An 18825-nucleotide genomic window follows, 5' to 3' on the forward strand; every position below is an offset into this window, starting at 1 on the left:
TAGAAATAGCAAGTAATACCATTTTTAAGCATGAAATTCCACCCCGAGTCAAGTCCCCTGAAGGATTTTTCAATTTGGGCACAAAAAAAATTTGGCCTCCCAAGGACACTTTTTTCGGACCGCGGAATCAGCAGTTTTCCTCCTCTGGGAGCAAAAAGCTTGATTTTTAGAAATAGCAAGAAATACCATACTTAACCATGAAATTCCACCCCGAGTCAAGTCCCCTGAAGGATTTTTCAATTTGGGCACAAAAAAAATTTGGCCTCCCAAGAACACTTTTTTCTGACCGCGGGGTCAGGAGTTTTCCTCCTCTGGGAGCAAAAAGCTTGATTTTTAGAAATAGCAAGAAATACCATATTTAAGCATGAAATTCCACCCCGAGTCAAGTCCCCTTAAGGATTTTTCAATTTGGGCACAAAAAAAATTTGGCCTCCCAAGCACACTTTTTTCTGACCGCGGGGTCAGGAGTTTTCCTCCTCTGGGTTCAAAAAGCTTGATTTTTAGAAACAGCTAGAAATACCATATTTAACCATGAAATTCCACCCCGAGTCAAGTCCCCTGAAGGATTTTTCAATTTGGGCACAAAAAAAATTTGGCCTCCCAAGCACACTTTTTTCTGACCGCGGGGTCAGGAGTTTTCCTCCTCTGGGTTCAAAAAGCTTGATTTTTAGAAACAGCAAGAAATACCATTTTTAAGCATGAAATTCCACCCCGAGTCAAGTCCCCTGAAGGATTTTTCAATTTGGGCACAAAAAAAATTTGGCCTCCCAAGCACACTTTTTTCTGACCACGGGGTCAGGAGTTTTCCTCCTCTGGGTTCAAAAAGCTTGATTTTTAGAAATAGCAAGTAATACCATTTTTAAGCATGAAATTCCACCCCGAGTCAAGTCCCCTGAAGGATTTTTCAATTTGGGCACAAAAAAAATTTGGCCTCCCAAGGACACTTTTTTCTGACCGCGGAATCAGCAGTTTTCCTCCTCTGGGAGCAAAAAGCTTGATTTTTAGAAATAGCAAGAAATACCATACTTAACCATGAAATTCCACCCCGAGTCAAGTCTCCTGAAGGATTTTTCAATTTGGGCACAAAAAAAATTTGGCCTCCCAAGCACACTTTTTTCTGACCGCGGGGTCAGGAGTTTTCCTCCTCTGGGTTCAAAAAGCTTGATTTTTAGAAACAGCAAGAAATACCATTTTTAAGCATGAAATTCCACCCCGAGTCAAGTCACATGAAGGATTTTTCAATTTGGACACAAAAAAAATTTGGCCTCCTAAGCACACTTTTTTCTGACCGCGGGGTCAGGAGTTTTCCTCCTCTGGGTTCAAAAAGCTTGATTTTTAGAAACAGCAAGAAATACCATTTTTAAGCATGAAATTCCACCCCGAGTCAAGTCCCCTGAAGGATTTTTCAATTTGGGCACAAAAAAAATTTGGCCTCCCAAGCACACTTTTTTCTGACCCCGGGGTCAGGAGTTTTCCTCCTCTGGGTTCAAAAAGCTTGATTTTTAGAAACAGCAAGAAATACCATTTTTAAGCATGAAATTCCACCCCGAGTCAAGTCACATGAAGGATTTTTCAATTTGGACACAAAAAAAATTTGGCCTCCTAAGCACACTTTTTTCTGACCGCGGGGTCAGGAGTTTTCCTCCTCTGGGTTCAAAAAGCTTGATTTTTAGAAACAGCAAGAAATACCATTTTTAAGCATGAAATTCCACCCCGAGTCAAGTCCCCTGAAGGATTTTTCAATTTGGGCACAAAAAAAATTTGGCTTCCCAAGCACACTTTTTTCTGACCTGGGGTCAGGAGTTTTCCTCCTCTGGGTTCAAAAAGCTTGATTTTTAGAAATAGCAAGAAATACGATTTTTAAGCATGAAATTCCACCCCGAGTCAAGTCCCCTGAAGGATTATTCAATTTGGACACAAAAAAAATTTGGCCTCCCAAGCACACTTTTTTCTGACCTGGGGTCAGGAGTTTTCCTCCTCTGGGAGCAGAAAGCTTGATTTTTAGAAATAGCAAGAAATACCATACTTAACCATGAAATTCCACCCCGAGTCAAGTCCCCTGAAGGATTTTTCAATTTGGGCACAAAAAAAATTAGGCCTCCCAAGCACACTTTTTTCTGACCGCGGGGTCAGGAGTTTTCCTCCTCTGGGTTCAAAAAGCTTGATTTTTAGAAACAGCAAGAAATACCATTTTTAAGCATGAAATTCCACCCCGAGTCAAGTCCCCTGAAGGATTTTTCAATTTGGGGACAAAAAAAATTTGGCCTCCCAAGCACACATTTTTCTGACCGCTGGGTCAGGAGTTTTCCTCCTCTGGGTTCAAAAAGCTTGATTTTTAGAAACAGCAAGAAATACCATTTTTAAGCATGAAATTCCACCCCGAGTCAAGTCACATGAAGGATTTTTCAATTTGGACACAAAAAAAATTTGGCCTCCTAAGCACACTTTTTTCTGACCGCGGGGTCAGGAGTTTTCCTCCTCTGGGTTCAAAAAGCTTGATTTTTAGAAACAGCAAGAAATACCATTTTTAAGCATGAAATTCCACCCCGAGTCAAGTCCCCTGAAGGATTTTTCAATTTGGGCACAAAAAAAATTTGGCCTCCCAAGCACACTTTTTTCTGACCTGGGGTCAGGAGTTTTCCTCCTCTGGGTTCAAAAAGCTTGATTTTTAGAAATAGCAAGAAATACGATTTTTAAGCATGAAATTCCACCCCGAGTCAAGTCCCCTGAAGGATTATTCAATTTGGACACAAAAAAAATTTGGCCTCCCAAGCACACTTTTTTCTGACCTGGGGTCAGGAGTTTTCCTCCTCTGGGAGCAGAAAGCTTGATTTTTAGAAATAGCAAGAAATACCATACTTAACCATGAAATTCCACCCCGAGTCAAGTCCCCTGAAGGATTTTTCAATTTGGGCACAAAAAAAATTAGGCCTCCCAAGCACACTTTTTTCTGACCACGGGGTCAGGAGTTTTCCTCCTCTGGGTTCAAAAAGCTTGATTTTTAGAAACAGCAAGAAATACCATTTTTAAGCATGAAATTCCACCCCGAGTCAAGTCCCCTGAAGGATTTTTCAATTTGGGCACAAAAAAAATTTGGCCTCCCAAGCACACATTTTTCTGACCGCTGGGTCAGGAGTTTTCCTCCTCTGGGTTCAAAAAGCTTGATTTTTAGAAACAGCAAGAAATACCATTTTTAAGCATGAAATTCCACCCCGAGTCAAGTCACATGAAGGATTTTTCAATTTGGACACAAAAAAAATTTGGCCTCCTAAGCACACTTTTTTCTGACCGCGGGGTCAGGAGTTTTCCTCCTCTGGGTTCAAAAAGCTTGATTTTTAGAAACAGCAAGAAATACCATTTTTAAGCATGAAATTCCACCCCGAGTCAAGTCCCCTGAAGGATTTTTCAATTTGGGCACAAAAAAAATTTGGCCTCCCAAGCACACTTTTTTCTGACCTGGGGTCAGGAGTTTTCCTCCTCTGGGTTCAAAAAGCTTGATTTTTAGAAATAGCAAGAAATACGATTTTTAAGCATGAAATTCCACCCCGAGTCAAGTCCCCTGAAGGATTATTCAATTTGGACAGAAAAAAAATTTGGCCTCCCAAGCACACTTTTTTCTGACCTGGGGTCAGGAGTTTTCCTCCTCTGGGAGCAGAAAGCTTGATTTTTAGAAATAGCAAGAAATACCATACTTAACCATGAAATTCCACCCCGAGTCAAGTCCCCTGAAGGATTTTTCAATTTGGGCACAAAAAAAATTAGGCCTCCCAAGCACACTTTTTTCTGACCACGGGGTCAGGAGTTTTCCTCCTCTGGGTTCAAAAAGTTTGATTTTTAGAAACAGCAAGAAATACCATTTTTAAGCATGAAATTCCACCCCGAGTCAAGTCCCCTGAAGGATTTTTCAATTTGGGCACAAAAAAAATTTGGCCTCCCAAGCACACATTTTTCTGACCGCTGGGTCAGGAGTTTTCCTCTTCTGGGAGCAAAAAGCTTGATTTTTAGAAATAGCAAGAAATACCATTTTTAAGCATGAAATTCCACCCCGAGTCAAGTCCCCTGAAGGATTTTTCAATTTGGGTACAAAAAAAATTTGGCCTCCCAAGCACACATTTTTCTGACCGCTGGGTCAGGAGTTTTCCTCTTCTGGGAGCAAAAAGCTTGATTTTTAGAAATAGCAAGAAATACCATTTTTAAGCATGAAATTCCACCCCGAGTCAAGTCCCCTGAAGGATTTTTCAATTTGGGCACAAAAATAATTTGGCCTCCCAAGCACACTTTTTTCTGACCGCGGGGTCAGGAGTTTTCCTCCTCTGGGTTCAAAAAGCTTGATTTTTAGAAACAGCAAGAAATACCATTTTTAAGCATGAAATTCCACCCCGAGTCAAGTCACATGAAGGATTTTTCAATTTGGACACAAAAAAAATTTGGCCTCCTAAGCACACTTTTTTCTGACCCCGGGGTCAGGAGTTTTCCTCCTCTGGGTTCAAAAAGCTTGATTTTTAGAAACAGCAAGAAATACCATTTTTAAGCATGAAATTCCACCCCGAGTCAAGTCCCCTGAAGGATTTTTCAATTTGGGCACAAAAAAAATTTGGCTTCCCAAGCACACTTTTTTCTGACCTGGGGTCAGGAGTTTTCCTCCTCTGGGTTCAAAAAGCTTGATTTTTAGAAATAGCAAGAAATACGATTTTTAAGCATGAAATTCCACCCCGAGTCAAGTCCCCTGAAGGATTATTCAATTTGGACACAAAAAAAATTTGGCCTCCCAAGCACACTTTTTTCTGACCTGGGGTCAGGAGTTTTCCTCCTCTGGGAGCAGAAAGCTTGATTTTTAGAAATAGCAAGAAATACCATACTTAACCATGAAATTCCACCCCGAGTCAAGTCTCCTGAAGGATTTTTCAATTTGGGTACAAAAAAAATTTGGCCTCCCAAGCACACATTTTTCTGACCGCTGGGTCAGGAGTTTTCCTCTTCTGGGAGCAAAAAGCTTGATTTTTAGAAATAGCAAGAAATACCATTTTTAAGCATGAAATTCCACCCCGAGTCAAGTCCCCTGAAGGATTTTTCAATTTGGGCACAAAAATAATTTGGCCTCCCAAGCACACTTTTTTCTGACCGCGGGGTCAGGAGTTTTCCTCCTCTGGGTTCAAAAAGCTTGATTTTTAGAAACAGCAAGAAATACCATTTTTAAGCATGAAATTCCACCCCGAGTCAAGTCACATGAAGGATTTTTCAATTTGGACACAAAAAAAATTTGGCCTCCTAAGCACACTTTTTTCTGACCCCGGGGTCAGGAGTTTTCCTCCTCTGGGTTCAAAAAGCTTGATTTTTAGAAACAGCAAGAAATACCATTTTTAAGCATGAAATTCCACCCCGAGTCAAGTCCCCTGAAGGATTTTTCAATTTGGGCACAAAAAAAATTTGGCTTCCCAAGCACACTTTTTTCTGACCTGGGGTCAGGAGTTTTCCTCCTCTGGGTTCAAAAAGCTTGATTTTTAGAAATAGCAAGAAATACGATTTTTAAGCATGAAATTCCCCCCCGAGTCAAGTCCCCTGAAGGATTATTCAATTTGGACACAAAAAAAATTTGGCCTCCCAAGCACACTTTTTTCTGACCTGGGGTCAGGAGTTTTCCTCCTCTGGGAGCAGAAAGCTTGATTTTTAGAAATAGCAAGAAATACCATACTTAACCATGAAATTCCACCCCGAGTCAAGTCCCCTGAAGGATTTTTCAATTTGGGCACAAAAAAAATTAGGCCTCCCAAGCACACTTTTTTCTGACCGCGGGGTCAGGAGTTTTCCTCCTCTGGGTTCAAAAAGCTTGATTTTTAGAAACAGCAAGAAATACCATTTTTAAGCATGAAATTCCACCCCGAGTCAAGTCCCCTGAAGGATTTTTCAATTTGGGGACAAAAAAAATTTGGCCTCCCAAGCACACATTTTTCTGACCGCTGGGTCAGGAGTTTTCCTCCTCTGGGTTCAAAAAGCTTGATTTTTAGAAACAGCAAGAAATACCATTTTTAAGCATGAAATTCCACCCCGAGTCAAGTCACATGAAGGATTTTTCAATTTGGACACAAAAAAAATTTGGCCTCCTAAGCACACTTTTTTCTGACCGCGGGGTCAGGAGTTTTCCTCCTCTGGGTTCAAAAAGCTTGATTTTTAGAAACAGCAAGAAATACCATTTTTAAGCATGAAATTCCACCCCGAGTCAAGTCCCCTGAAGGATTTTTCAATTTGGGCACAAAAAAAATTTGGCCTCCCAAGCACACTTTTTTCTGACCTGGGGTCAGGAGTTTTCCTCCTCTGGGTTCAAAAAGCTTGATTTTTAGAAATAGCAAGAAATACGATTTTTAAGCATGAAATTCCACCCCGAGTCAAGTCCCCTGAAGGATTATTCAATTTGGACACAAAAAAAATTTGGCCTCCCAAGCACACTTTTTTCTGACCTGGGGTCAGGAGTTTTCCTCCTCTGGGAGCAGAAAGCTTGATTTTTAGAAATAGCAAGAAATACCATACTTAACCATGAAATTCCACCCCGAGTCAAGTCCCCTGAAGGATTTTTCAATTTGGGCACAAAAAAAATTAGGCCTCCCAAGCACACTTTTTTCTGACCACGGGGTCAGGAGTTTTCCTCCTCTGGGTTCAAAAAGCTTGATTTTTAGAAACAGCAAGAAATACCATTTTTAAGCATGAAATTCCACCCCGAGTCAAGTCCCCTGAAGGATTTTTCAATTTGGGCACAAAAAAAATTTGGCCTCCCAAGCACACATTTTTCTGACCGCTGGGTCAGGAGTTTTCCTCCTCTGGGTTCAAAAAGCTTGATTTTTAGAAACAGCAAGAAATACCATTTTTAAGCATGAAATTCCACCCCGAGTCAAGTCACATGAAGGATTTTTCAATTTGGACACAAAAAAAATTTGGCCTCCTAAGCACACTTTTTTCTGACCGCGGGGTCAGGAGTTTTCCTCCTCTGGGTTCAAAAAGCTTGATTTTTAGAAACAGCAAGAAATACCATTTTTAAGCATGAAATTCCACCCCGAGTCAAGTCCCCTGAAGGATTTTTCAATTTGGGCACAAAAAAAATTTGGCCTCCCAAGCACACTTTTTTCTGACCTGGGGTCAGGAGTTTTCCTCCTCTGGGTTCAAAAAGCTTGATTTTTAGAAATAGCAAGAAATACGATTTTTAAGCATGAAATTCCACCCCGAGTCAAGTCCCCTGAAGGATTATTCAATTTGGACACAAAAAAAATTTGGCCTCCCAAGCACACTTTTTTCTGACCTGGGGTCAGGAGTTTTCCTCCTCTGGGAGCAGAAAGCTTGATTTTTAGAAATAGCAAGAAATACCATACTTAACCATGAAATTCCACCCCGAGTCAAGTCCCCTGAAGGATTTTTCAATTTGGGCACAAAAAAAATTAGGCCTCCCAAGCACACTTTTTTCTGACCACGGGGTCAGGAGTTTTCCTCCTCTGGGTTCAAAAAGTTTGATTTTTAGAAACAGCAAGAAATACCATTTTTAAGCATGAAATTCCACCCCGAGTCAAGTCCCCTGAAGGATTTTTCAATTTGGGCACAAAAAAAATTTGGCCTCCCAAGCACACATTTTTCTGACCGCTGGGTCAGGAGTTTTCCTCTTCTGGGAGCAAAAAGCTTGATTTTTAGAAATAGCAAGAAATACCATTTTTAAGCATGAAATTCCACCCCGAGTCAAGTCCCCTGAAGGATTTTTCAATTTGGGTACAAAAAAAATTTGGCCTCCCAAGCACACATTTTTCTGACCGCTGGGTCAGGAGTTTTCCTCTTCTGGGAGCAAAAAGCTTGATTTTTAGAAATAGCAAGAAATACCATTTTTAAGCATGAAATTCCACCCCGAGTCAAGTCCCCTGAAGGATTTTTCAATTTGGGCACAAAAATAATTTGGCCTCCCAAGCACACTTTTTTCTGACCGCGGGGTCAGGAGTTTTCCTCCTCTGGGTTCAAAAAGCTTGATTTTTAGAAACAGCAAGAAATACCATTTTTAAGCATGAAATTCCACCCCGAGTCAAGTCACATGAAGGATTTTTCAATTTGGACACAAAAAAAATTTGGCCTCCTAAGCACACTTTTTTCTGACCCCGGGGTCAGGAGTTTTCGTCCTCTGGGTTCAAAAAGCTTGATTTTTAGAAACAGCAAGAAATACCATTTTTAAGCATGAAATTCCACCCCGAGTCAAGTCCCCTGAAGGATTATTCAATTTGGGCACAAAAAAAATTTGGCCTCCCAAGCACACTTTTTTCTGACCGCGGGGTCAGGAGTTTTCCTCCTCTGGGAGCAGAAAGCTTGATTTTTAGAAATAGCAAGAAATACCATATTTAACCATGAAATTCCACCCCGAGTCAAGTCCCCTGAAGGATTTTTCAATTTGGGCACAAAAAAAATTTGGCCTCCCAAGCACACTTTTTTCTGACCGCGGGGTCAGGAGTTTTCCTCCTCTGGGTTCAAAAAGCTTGATTTTTAGAAATAGCAAGAAATACCATACTTAACCATAAAATTCCACCCCGAGTCAAGTCCCCTGAAGGATTTTTCAATTTGGGCACAAAATAAAATTTGGCCTCCCAAGCACACTTTTTTCTGACCGCGGGGTCAGGAGTTTTCCTCCTCTGGGTTCAAAAAGCTTGATTTTTAGAAACAGCAAGAAATACCATTTTTAAGCATGAAATTCCACCCCGAGTCAAGTCCCCTTAAGGATTTTTCAATTTGGACACAAAAAAAATTTGGCCTCCTAAGCACACTTTTTTCTGACCGCGGGGTCAGGAGTTTTCCTCCTCTGGGTTCAAAAAGCTTGATTTTTAGAAACAGCAAGAAATACCATATTTAAGCATGAAATTCCACCCCGAGTCAAGTCCCCTGAAGGATTTTTCAATTTGGACACAAAAAAAATTTGGCCTCCTAAGCACACTTTTTTCTGACCCCGGGGTCAGGAGTTTTCCTCCTCTGGGTTCAAAAAGCTTGATTTTTAGAAACAGCAAGAAATACCATTTTTAAGCATGAAATTCCATCCCGAGTCAAGTCCCCTGAAGGATTTTTCAATTTGGGCACAAAAAAAATTTGGCCTCCCAAGCACACTTTTTTCTGACCGCTGGGTCAGGAGTTTTCCTCTTCTGGGAGCAAAAAGCTTGATTTTTAGAAATAACAAGAAATACCATTTTTAAGCATGAAATTCCACCCCGAGTCAAGTCCCCTGAAGGATTTTTCAATTTGGGCACAAAAAAAATTTGGCCTCCCAAGCACACTTTTTTCTGACCGCGGGGTCAGGAGTTTTCCTCCTCTGGGTTCAAAAAGCTTGATTTTTAGAAACAGCAAGAAATACCATTTTTAAGCATGAAATTCCACCCCGAGTCAAGTCACATGAAGGATTTTTCAATTTGGACACAAAAAAAATTTGGCCTCCTAAGCACACTTTTTTCTGACCGCGGGGTCAGGAGTTTTCCTCCTCTGGGTTCAAAAAGCTTGATTTTTAGAAACAGCAAGAAATACCATTTTTAAGCATGAAATTCCACCCCGAGTCAAGTCCCCTGAAGGATTTTTCAATTTGGGCACAAAAAAAATTTGGCCTCCCAAGCACACTTTTTTCTGACCTGGGGTCAGGAGTTTTCCTCCTCTGGGTTCAAAAAGCTTGATTTTTAGAAATAGCAAGAAATACGATTTTTAAGCATGAAATTCCACCCCGAGTCAAGTCCCCTGAAGGATTATTCAATTTGGACACAAAAAAAATTTGGCCTCCCAAGCACACTTTTTTCTGACCTGGGGTCAGGAGTTTTCCTCCTCTGGGAGCAGAAAGCTTGATTTTTAGAAATAGCAAGAAATACCATACTTAACCATGAAATTCCACCCCGAGTCAAGTCCCCTGAAGGATTTTTCAATTTGGGCACAAAAAAAATTAGGCCTCCCAAGCACACTTTTTTCTGACCACGGGGTCAGGAGTTTTCCTCCTCTGGGTTCAAAAAGTTTGATTTTTAGAAACAGCAAGAAATACCATTTTTAAGCATGAAATTCCACCCCGAGTCAAGTCCCCTGAAGGATTTTTCAATTTGGGCACAAAAAAAATTTGGCCTCCCAAGCACACATTTTTCTGACCGCTGGGTCAGGAGTTTTCCTCTTCTGGGAGCAAAAAGCTTGATTTTTAGAAATAGCAAGAAATACCATTTTTAAGCATGAAATTCCACCCCGAGTCAAGTCCCCTGAAGGATTTTTCAATTTGGGCACAAAAATAATTTGGCCTCCCAAGCACACTTTTTTCTGACCGCGGGGTCAGGAGTTTTCCTCCTCTGGGTTCAAAAAGCTTGATTTTTAGAAACAGCAAGAAATACCATTTTTAAGCATGAAATTCCACCCCGAGTCAAGTCCCCTGAAGGATTTTTCAATTTGGACACAAAAAAAATTTGGCCTCCTAAGCACACTTTTTTCTGACCCCGGGGTCAGGAGTTTTCGTCCTCTGGGTTCAAAAAGCTTGATTTTTAGAAACAGCAAGAAATACCATTTTTAAGCATGAAATTCCACCCCGAGTCAAGTCCCCTGAAGGATTATTCAATTTGGGCACAAAAAAAATTTGGCCTCCCAAGCACACTTTTTTCTGACCGCGGGGTCAGGAGTTTTCCTCCTCTGGGAGCAGAAAGCTTGATTTTTAGAAATAGCAAGAAATACCATATTTAACCATGAAATTCCACCCCGAGTCAAGTCCCCTGAAGGATTTTTCAATTTGGGCACAAAAAAAATTTGGCCTCCCAAGCACACTTTTTTCTGACCGCGGGGTCAGGAGTTTTCCTCCTCTGGGTTCAAAAAGCTTGATTTTTAGAAATAGCAAGAAATACCATACTTAACCATAAAATTCCACCCCGAGTCAAGTCCCCTGAAGGATTTTTCAATTTGGGCACAAAAAAAATTTGGCCTCCCAAGCACACTTTTTTCTGACCGCGGGGTCAGGAGTTTTCCTCCTCTGGGTTCAAAAAGCTTGATTTTTAGAAACAGCAAGAAATACCATTTTTAAGCATGAAATTCCACCCCGAGTCAAGTCCCCTTAAGGATTTTTCAATTTGGACACAAAAAAAATTTGGCCTCCTAAGCACACTTTTTTCTGACCGCGGGGTCAGGAGTTTTCCTCCTCTGGGTTCAAAAAGCTTGATTTTTAGAAACAGCAAGAAATACCATTTTTAAGCATGAAATTCCACCCCGAGTCAAGTCCCCTGAAGGATTTTTCAATTTGGGCACAAAAAAAATTTGGCCTCCCAAGCACACTTTTTTCTGACCGCTGGGTCAGGAGTTTTCCTCTTCTGGGAGCAAAAAGCTTGATTTTTAGAAATAGCAAGAAATACCATTTTTAAGCATGAAATTCCACCCCGAGTCAAGTCACATGAAGGATTTTTCAATTTGGACACAAAAAAAATCTGGCCTCCTAAGCACACTTTTATCTGACCCCGGGGTCAGGAGTTTTGCTCCTCTGGGAGCAAAAAGCTTGATTTTTAGAAATAGCAAGAAATACGATTTTTAAGCATGAAATTCCACCCCGAGTCAAGTCCCCTGAAGGATTATTCAATTTGGGCACAAAAAAAATTTGGCCTCCCAAGCACACTTTTTTCTGACCTGGGGTCAGGAGTTTTCCTCCTCTGGGAGCAGAAAGCTTGATTTTTAGAAATAGCAAGAAATACCATATTTAACCATGAAATTCCACCCCGAGTCAAGTCCCCTGAAGGATTTTTCAATTTGGGCACAAAAAAAATTTGGCCTCCCAAGCACACTTTTTTCTGCCCTGGGTTAAGGAGTTTTCCTCTTCTGGGAGCAGAAAGCTTGATTTTTAGAAATAGCAAGAAATACCATATTTAACCATGAAATTCCACCCCGAGTCAAGTCCCCTGAAGGATTTTTCAATTTGGGCACAAAAAAAATTTGGCCTCCCAAGCACACTTTTTTCTGAACGCGGGGTCAGGAGTTTTCCTCCTCTGGGTTCAAAAAGCTTGATTTTTAGAAATAGCAAGAAATTCCATAGTTAACCATGAAATTCCACCCCGAGTCAAGTCCCCTGAAGGATTTTTCAATTTGGGCACAAAAAAAATTTGGCCTCCCAAGCACACTTTTTTCTGACCACGGGGTCAGGAGTTTTCCTCCTCTGGGTTCAAAAAGCTTGATTTTTAGAAACAGCAAGAAATACCATTTTTAAGCATGAAATTCCACCCCGAGTCAAGTCCCCTGAAGGATTTTTCAATTTGGGCACAAAAAAAATTTGGCCTCCCAAGCACACATTTTTCTGACCGCGGGGTCAGGAGTTTTCCTCCTCTGGGTTCAAAAAACCTTGATTTTTAGAAATAGCAAGAAATACCATTTTTAAGCATGAAATTCTATCCCGAGTCAAGTCCCCTGAAAGATTTTTCAATTTGGGCACAAAAAAAATTTGGCCTCCCAAGCACACTTTTTTTTGACCGCTGGGTCAGGAGTTTTCCTCTTCTGGGAGCAAAAAGCTTGATTTTTAGAAATAGCAAGAAATACCATTTTTAAGCATGAAATTCCACCCCGAGTCAAGTCCCCTGAAGGATTTTTCAATTTGGGCACAAAAATAATTTGGCCTCCCAAGCACACTTTTTTCTGACCGCGGGGTCAGGAGTTTTCCTCCTCTGGGTTCAAAAACCTTGATTTTTAGAAACAGCAAGAAATACCATTTTTAAGCATGAAATTCCACCCCGAGTCAAGTCCCCTGAAGGATTTTTCAATTTGGGCACAAAAAACATTTGGCCTCCCAAGCACACTTTTTTCTGACCTGGGGTCAGGAGTTTTCCTCCTCTGGGAGCAGAAAGCTTGATTTTTAGAAATAGCAAGTAATACCATTTTTAAGCATGAAATTCCACCCCGAGTCAAGTCCCCTGAAGGATTTTTCAATTTGGGCACAAAAAAAATTTGGCCTCCCAAGCACACTTTTTTCTGACCGCGGGGTCAGGAGTTTTCCTCCTCTGGGTTCAAAAAGCTTGATTTTTAGAAACATCAAGAAATACCATTTTTAAGCATGAAATTCCACCCCGAGTCAAGGCCCCTGAAGGATTTTTCAATTTGGGCACAAAAAAAATTTGGCCTCCCAAGCACACTTTTTTCTGACCGCGGGGTCAGGAGTTTTCCTCCTCTGGGTTCAAAAAGCTTGATTTTTAGAAATAGCAAGTAATACCATTTTTAAGCATGAAATTCCACCCCGAGTCAAGTCCCCTGAAGGATTTTTCAATTTGGGCACAAAAAAAATTTGGCCTCCCAAGCACACATTTTTCTGACCGCGGGGTCAGGAGTTTTCCTCCTCTGGGTTCAAAAAACCTTGATTTTTAGAAATAGCAAGAAATACCATTTTTAAGCATGAAATTCTATCCCGAGTCAAGTCCCCTGAAAGATTTTTCAATTTGGGCACAAAAAAAATTTGGCCTCCCAAGCACACTTTTTTTTGACCGCTGGGTCAGGAGTTTTCCTCTTCTGGGAGCAAAAAGCTTGATTTTTAGAAATAGCAAGAAATACCATTTTTAAGCATGAAATTCCACCCCGAGTCAAGTCCCCTGAAGGATTTTTCAATTTGGGCACAAAAATAATTTGGCCTCCCAAGCACACTTTTTTCTGACCGCGGGGTCAGGAGTTTTCCTCCTCTGGGTTCAAAAACCTTGATTTTTAGAAACAGCAAGAAATACCATTTTTAAGCATGAAATTCCACCCCGAGTCAAGTCCCCTGAAGGATTTTTCAATTTGGGCACAAAAAACATTTGGCCTCCCAAGCACACTTTTTTCTGACCTGGGGTCAGGAGTTTTCCTCCTCTGGGAGCAGAAAGCTTGATTTTTAGAAATAGCAAGTAATACCATTTTTAAGCATGAAATTCCACCCCGAGTCAAGTCCCCTGAAGGATTTTTCAATTTGGGCACAAAAAAAATTTGGCCTCCCAAGCACACTTTTTTCTGACCGCGGGGTCAGGAGTTTTCCTCCTCTGGGTTCAAAAAGCTTGATTTTTAGAAATAGCAAGTAATACCATTTTTAAGCATGAAATTCCACCCCGAGTCAAGTCCCCTGAAGGATTTTTCAATTTGGGGACAAAAAAAATTTGGCCTCCCAAGCACACTTTTTTCTGACCGCGGGGTCAGGAGTTTTCCTCCTCTGGGTTCAAAAAGCTTGATTTTTAGAAACAGCAAGAAATACCATATTTAAGCATGAAATTCCACCCCGAGTCAAGTCCCCTGAAGGATTTTTCAATTTGGGCACAAAAAAAATTTGGCCTCCCAAGCACACTTTTTTCTGACCGCGGGGTCAGGAGTTTTCCTCCTCTGGGAGCAAAAAGCTTGATTTTTAGAAATAGCAAGAAATACCATATTTAACCATGAAATTCCACCCCGAGTCAAGTCCCCTGAAGGATTTTTCAATTTGGGCACAAAAAAAATTTGGCCTCCCAAGCACACTTTTTTCTGACCGCGGGGTCAGGAGTTTTCCTCCTCTGGGTTCAAAAAGCTTGATTTTTAGAAACAGCAAGAAATACCATTTTTAAGCATGAAATTCCACCCCGAGTCAAGTCCCCTGAAGGATTTTTCAATTTGGGCACAAAAAAAATTTGGCCTCCCAAGCATACTTTTTTCTGACCGTGGGGTCAGGAGTTTTCCTCCTCTGGGTTCAAAAAGCTTGATTTTTAGAAACAGCTAGAAATACCATATTTAACCATGAAATTCCACCCCGAGTCAAGTCCCCTGAAGGATTTTTCAATTTGGGCACAAAAAAAATTTGGCCTCCCAAGCACACTTTTTTCTGACCGCGGGGTCAGGAGTTTTCCTCCTCTGGGTTCAAAAAGCTTGATTTTTAGAAACAGCAAGAAATACCATTTTTAAGCATGAAATTCCACCCCGAGTCAAGTCCCCTGAAGGATTTTTCCATTTGGGCACAAAAAAAATTTGGCCTCCCAAGCACACTTTTTTCTGACCGCGGGGTCAGGAGTTTTCCTCCTCTGGGTTCAAAAAGCTTGATTTTTAGAAACATCAAGAAATACCATTTTTAAGCATGAAATTCCACCCCGAGTCAAGGCCCCTGAAGGATTTATCAATTTGGGCACAAAAAAAATTTGGCCTCCCAAGCACACTTTTTTCTGACCGCGGGGTCAGGAGTTTTCCTCCTCTAGGTTCAAAAAGCTTGATTTTTAGAAATAGCAAGTAATACCATTTTTAAGCATGAAATTCCACCCCGAGTCAAGTCCCCTGAAGGATTTTTCAATTTGGGGACAAAAAAAATTTGGCCTCCCAAGCACACTTTTTTCTGACCGCGGGGTCAGGAGTTTTCCTCCTCTGGGTTCAAAAAGCTTGATTTTTAGAAACAGCTAGAAATACCATATTTAACCATGAAATTCCACCCCGAGTCAAGTCCCCTGAAGGATTTTTCAATTTGGGCACAAAAAAAATTTGGCCTCCCAAGCACACTTTTTTCTGACCGCGGGGTCAGGAGTTTTCCTCCTCTGGGTTCAAAAAGCTTGATTTTTAGAAACAGCAAGAAATACCATTTTTAAGCATGAAATTCCACCCCGAGTCAAGTCCCCTGAAAGATTTTTCAATTTGGGCACAAAAAAAATTTGGCCTCCCAAGCACACTTTTTTCTGACCGCGGGGTCAGGAGTTTTCCTCCTCTGGGTTCAAAAAGCTTGATTTTTAGAAACAGCTAGAAATACCATTTTTAAGCATGAAATTCCACCCCGAGTCAAGTCCCCTGAAGGATTTTTCAATTTGGGCACAAAAAAAATTTGGCCTCCCAAGCACACTTTTTTCTGACCACGGGGTCAGGAGTTTTCCTCCTCTGGCAGCAAAAGGCTTGATTTTTAGAAATAGCAAGTAATACCATTTTTAAGCATGAAATTCCACCCCGAGTCAAGTCCCCTGAAGGATTTTTCAATTTGGGCACAAAAAAAATTTGGCCTCCCAAGGACACTTTTTTCTGACCGCGGAATCAGCAGTTTTCCTCCTCTGGGAGCAAAAAGCTTGATTTTTAGAAATAGCAAGAAATACCATACTTAACCATGAAATTCCACCCCGAGTCAAGTCCCCTGAAGGATTTTTCAATTTGGGCACAAAAAAAATTTGGCCTCCCAAGAACACTTTTTTCTGACCGCGGGGTCAGGAGTTTTCCTCCTCTGGGAGCAAAAAGCTTGATTTTTAGAAATAGCAAGAAATACCATATTTAAGCATGAAATTCCACCCCGAGTCAAGTCCCCTTAAGGATTTTTCAATTTGGGCACAAAAAAAATTTGGCCTCCCAAGCATACTTTTTTCTGACCGCGGGGTCAGGAGTTTTCCTCCTCTGGGTTCAAAAAGCTTGATTTTTAGAAACAGCAAGAAATACCATATTTAACCATGAAATTCCACCCCGAGTCAAGTCCCCTGAAGGATTTTTCAATATGGGCACAAAAAAAATTTGGCCTCCCAAGCACACTTTTTTCTGACCGCGGGGTCAGGAGTTTTCCTCCTCTGGGTTCAAAAAGCTTGATTTTTAGAAACAGCAAGAAATACCATTTTTAAGCATGAAATTCCACCCCGAGTCAAGTCCCCTGAAGGATTTTTCCATTTGGGCACAAAAAAAATTTGGCCTCCCAAGCACACTTTTTTCTGACCGCGGGGTCAGGAGTTTTCCTCCTCTGGGTTCAAAAAGCTTGATTTTTAGAAACATCAAGAAATACCATTTTTAAGCATGAAATTCCACCCCGAGTCAAGGCCCCTGAAGGATTTTTCAATTTGGGCACAAAAAAAATTTGGCCTCCCAAGCACACTTTTTTCTGACCGCGGGGTCAGGAGTTTTCCTCCTCTGGGTTCAAAAAGCTTGATTTTTAGAAACAGCAAGAAATACCATTTTTAAGCATGAAATTCCACCCCGAGTCAAGTCCCCTGAAGGATTTTTCAATTTGGGCACAAAAAAAATTTGGCCTCCCAAGCACACTTTTTTCTGACCGCGGGGTCAGGAGTTTTCCTCCTCTGGGTTCAAAAAGCTTGATTTTTAGAAACAGCAAGAAATACCATATTTAAGCATGAAATTCCACCCCGAGTCAAGTCCCCTGAAGGATTTTTCAATTTGGGCACAAAAAAAATTTGGCCTCCCAAGCACACTTTTTTCTGACCGCGGGGTCAGGAGTTTTCCTCCTCTGGGAGCAAAAAGCTTGATTTTTAGAAATAGCAAGAAATACCATATTTAACCATGAAATTCCACCCCGAGTCAAGTCCCCTGAAGGATTTTTCAATTTGGGCACAAAAAAAATTTGGCCTCCCAAGCACACTTTTTTCTGACCGCGGGGTCAGGAGTTTTCCTCCTCTGGGTTCAAAAAGCTTGATTTTTAGAAACAGCAAGAAATACCATTTTTAAGCATGAAATTCCACCCCGAGTCAAGTCCCCTGAAGGATTTTTCAATTTGGGCACAAAAAAAATTTGGCCTCCCAAGCATACTTTTTTCTGACCGCGGGGTCAGGAGTTTTCCTCCTCTGGGTTCAAAAAGCTTGATTTTTAGAAACAGCTAGAAATACCATATTTAACCATGAAATTCCACCCCGAGTCAAGTCCCCTGAAGGATTTTTCAATTTGGGCACAAAAAAAATTTGGCCTCCCAAGCACACTTTTTTCTGACCGCTGGGTCAGGAGTTTTCCTCTTCTGGGAGCAAAAAGCTTGATTTTTAGAAATAACAAGAAATACCATTTTTAAGCATGAAATTCCACCCCGAGTCAAGTCCCCTGAAGGATTTTTCAATTTGGGCACAAAAAAAATTTGGCCTCCCAAGCACACTTTTTTCTGACCTGGGGTCAGGAGTTTTCCTCCTCTGGGAGCAGAAAGCTTGATTTTTAGAAATAGCAAGAAATACCATATTTAACCATGAAATTCCACCCCGAGTCAAGTCCCCTGAAGGATTTTTCAATTTGGGCACAAAAAAAATTTGGCCTCCCAAGCACACTTTTTTCTGACCTGGGGTCAGGAGTTTTCCTCCTCTGGGAGCAGAAAGCTTGATTTTTAGAAATAGCAAGAAATACCATATTTAACCATGAAATTCCACCCCGAGTCAAGTCCCCTGAAGGATTTTTCAATTTGGGCACAAAAAAAATTTGGCCTCCCAAGCACACTTTTTTCTGACCGCGGGGTCAGGAGTTTTCCTCCTCTGGGAGCAAAAAGCTTGATTTTTAGAAATAGCAAGAAATACCATATTTAACCATGAAATTCCACCCCGAGTCAAGTCCCCTGAAGGATTTTTCAATTTGGGCACAAAAAAAATTTGGCCTCCCAAGCACACTTTTTTCTGACCGCGGGGTCAGGAGTTTTCCTCCTCTGGGTTCAAAAAGCTTGATTTTTAGAAACAGCAAGAAATACCATTTTTAAGCATGAAATTCCACCCCGAGTCAAGTCCCCTGAAGGATTTTTCAATTTGGGCACAAAAAAAATTTGGCCTCCCAAGCATACTTTTTTCTGACCGCGGGGTCAGGAGTTTTCCTCCTCTGGGTTCAAAAAGCTTGATTTTTAGAAACAGCTAGAAATACCATATTTAACCATGAAATTCCACCCCGAGTCAAGTCCCCTGAAGGATTTTTCAATTTGGGCACAAAAAAAATTTGGCCTCCCAAGCACACTTTTTTCTGACCGCGGGGTCAGGAGTTTTCCTCCTCTGGGTTCAAAAAGCTTGATTTTTAGAAACAGCAAGAAATACCATTTTTAAGCATGAAATTCCACCCCGAGTCAAGTCCCCTGAAGGATTTTTCCATTTGGGCACAAAAAAAATTTGGCCTCCCAAGCACACTTTTTTCTGACCGCGGGGTCAGGAGTTTTCC

Source organism: Natrix helvetica (assembly GCF_964273705.1).
Source record: "Natrix helvetica genome assembly, chromosome: 2".
In the NCBI taxonomy this organism is placed as follows: Eukaryota; Metazoa; Chordata; class Lepidosauria; order Squamata; family Natricidae; genus Natrix; species Natrix helvetica.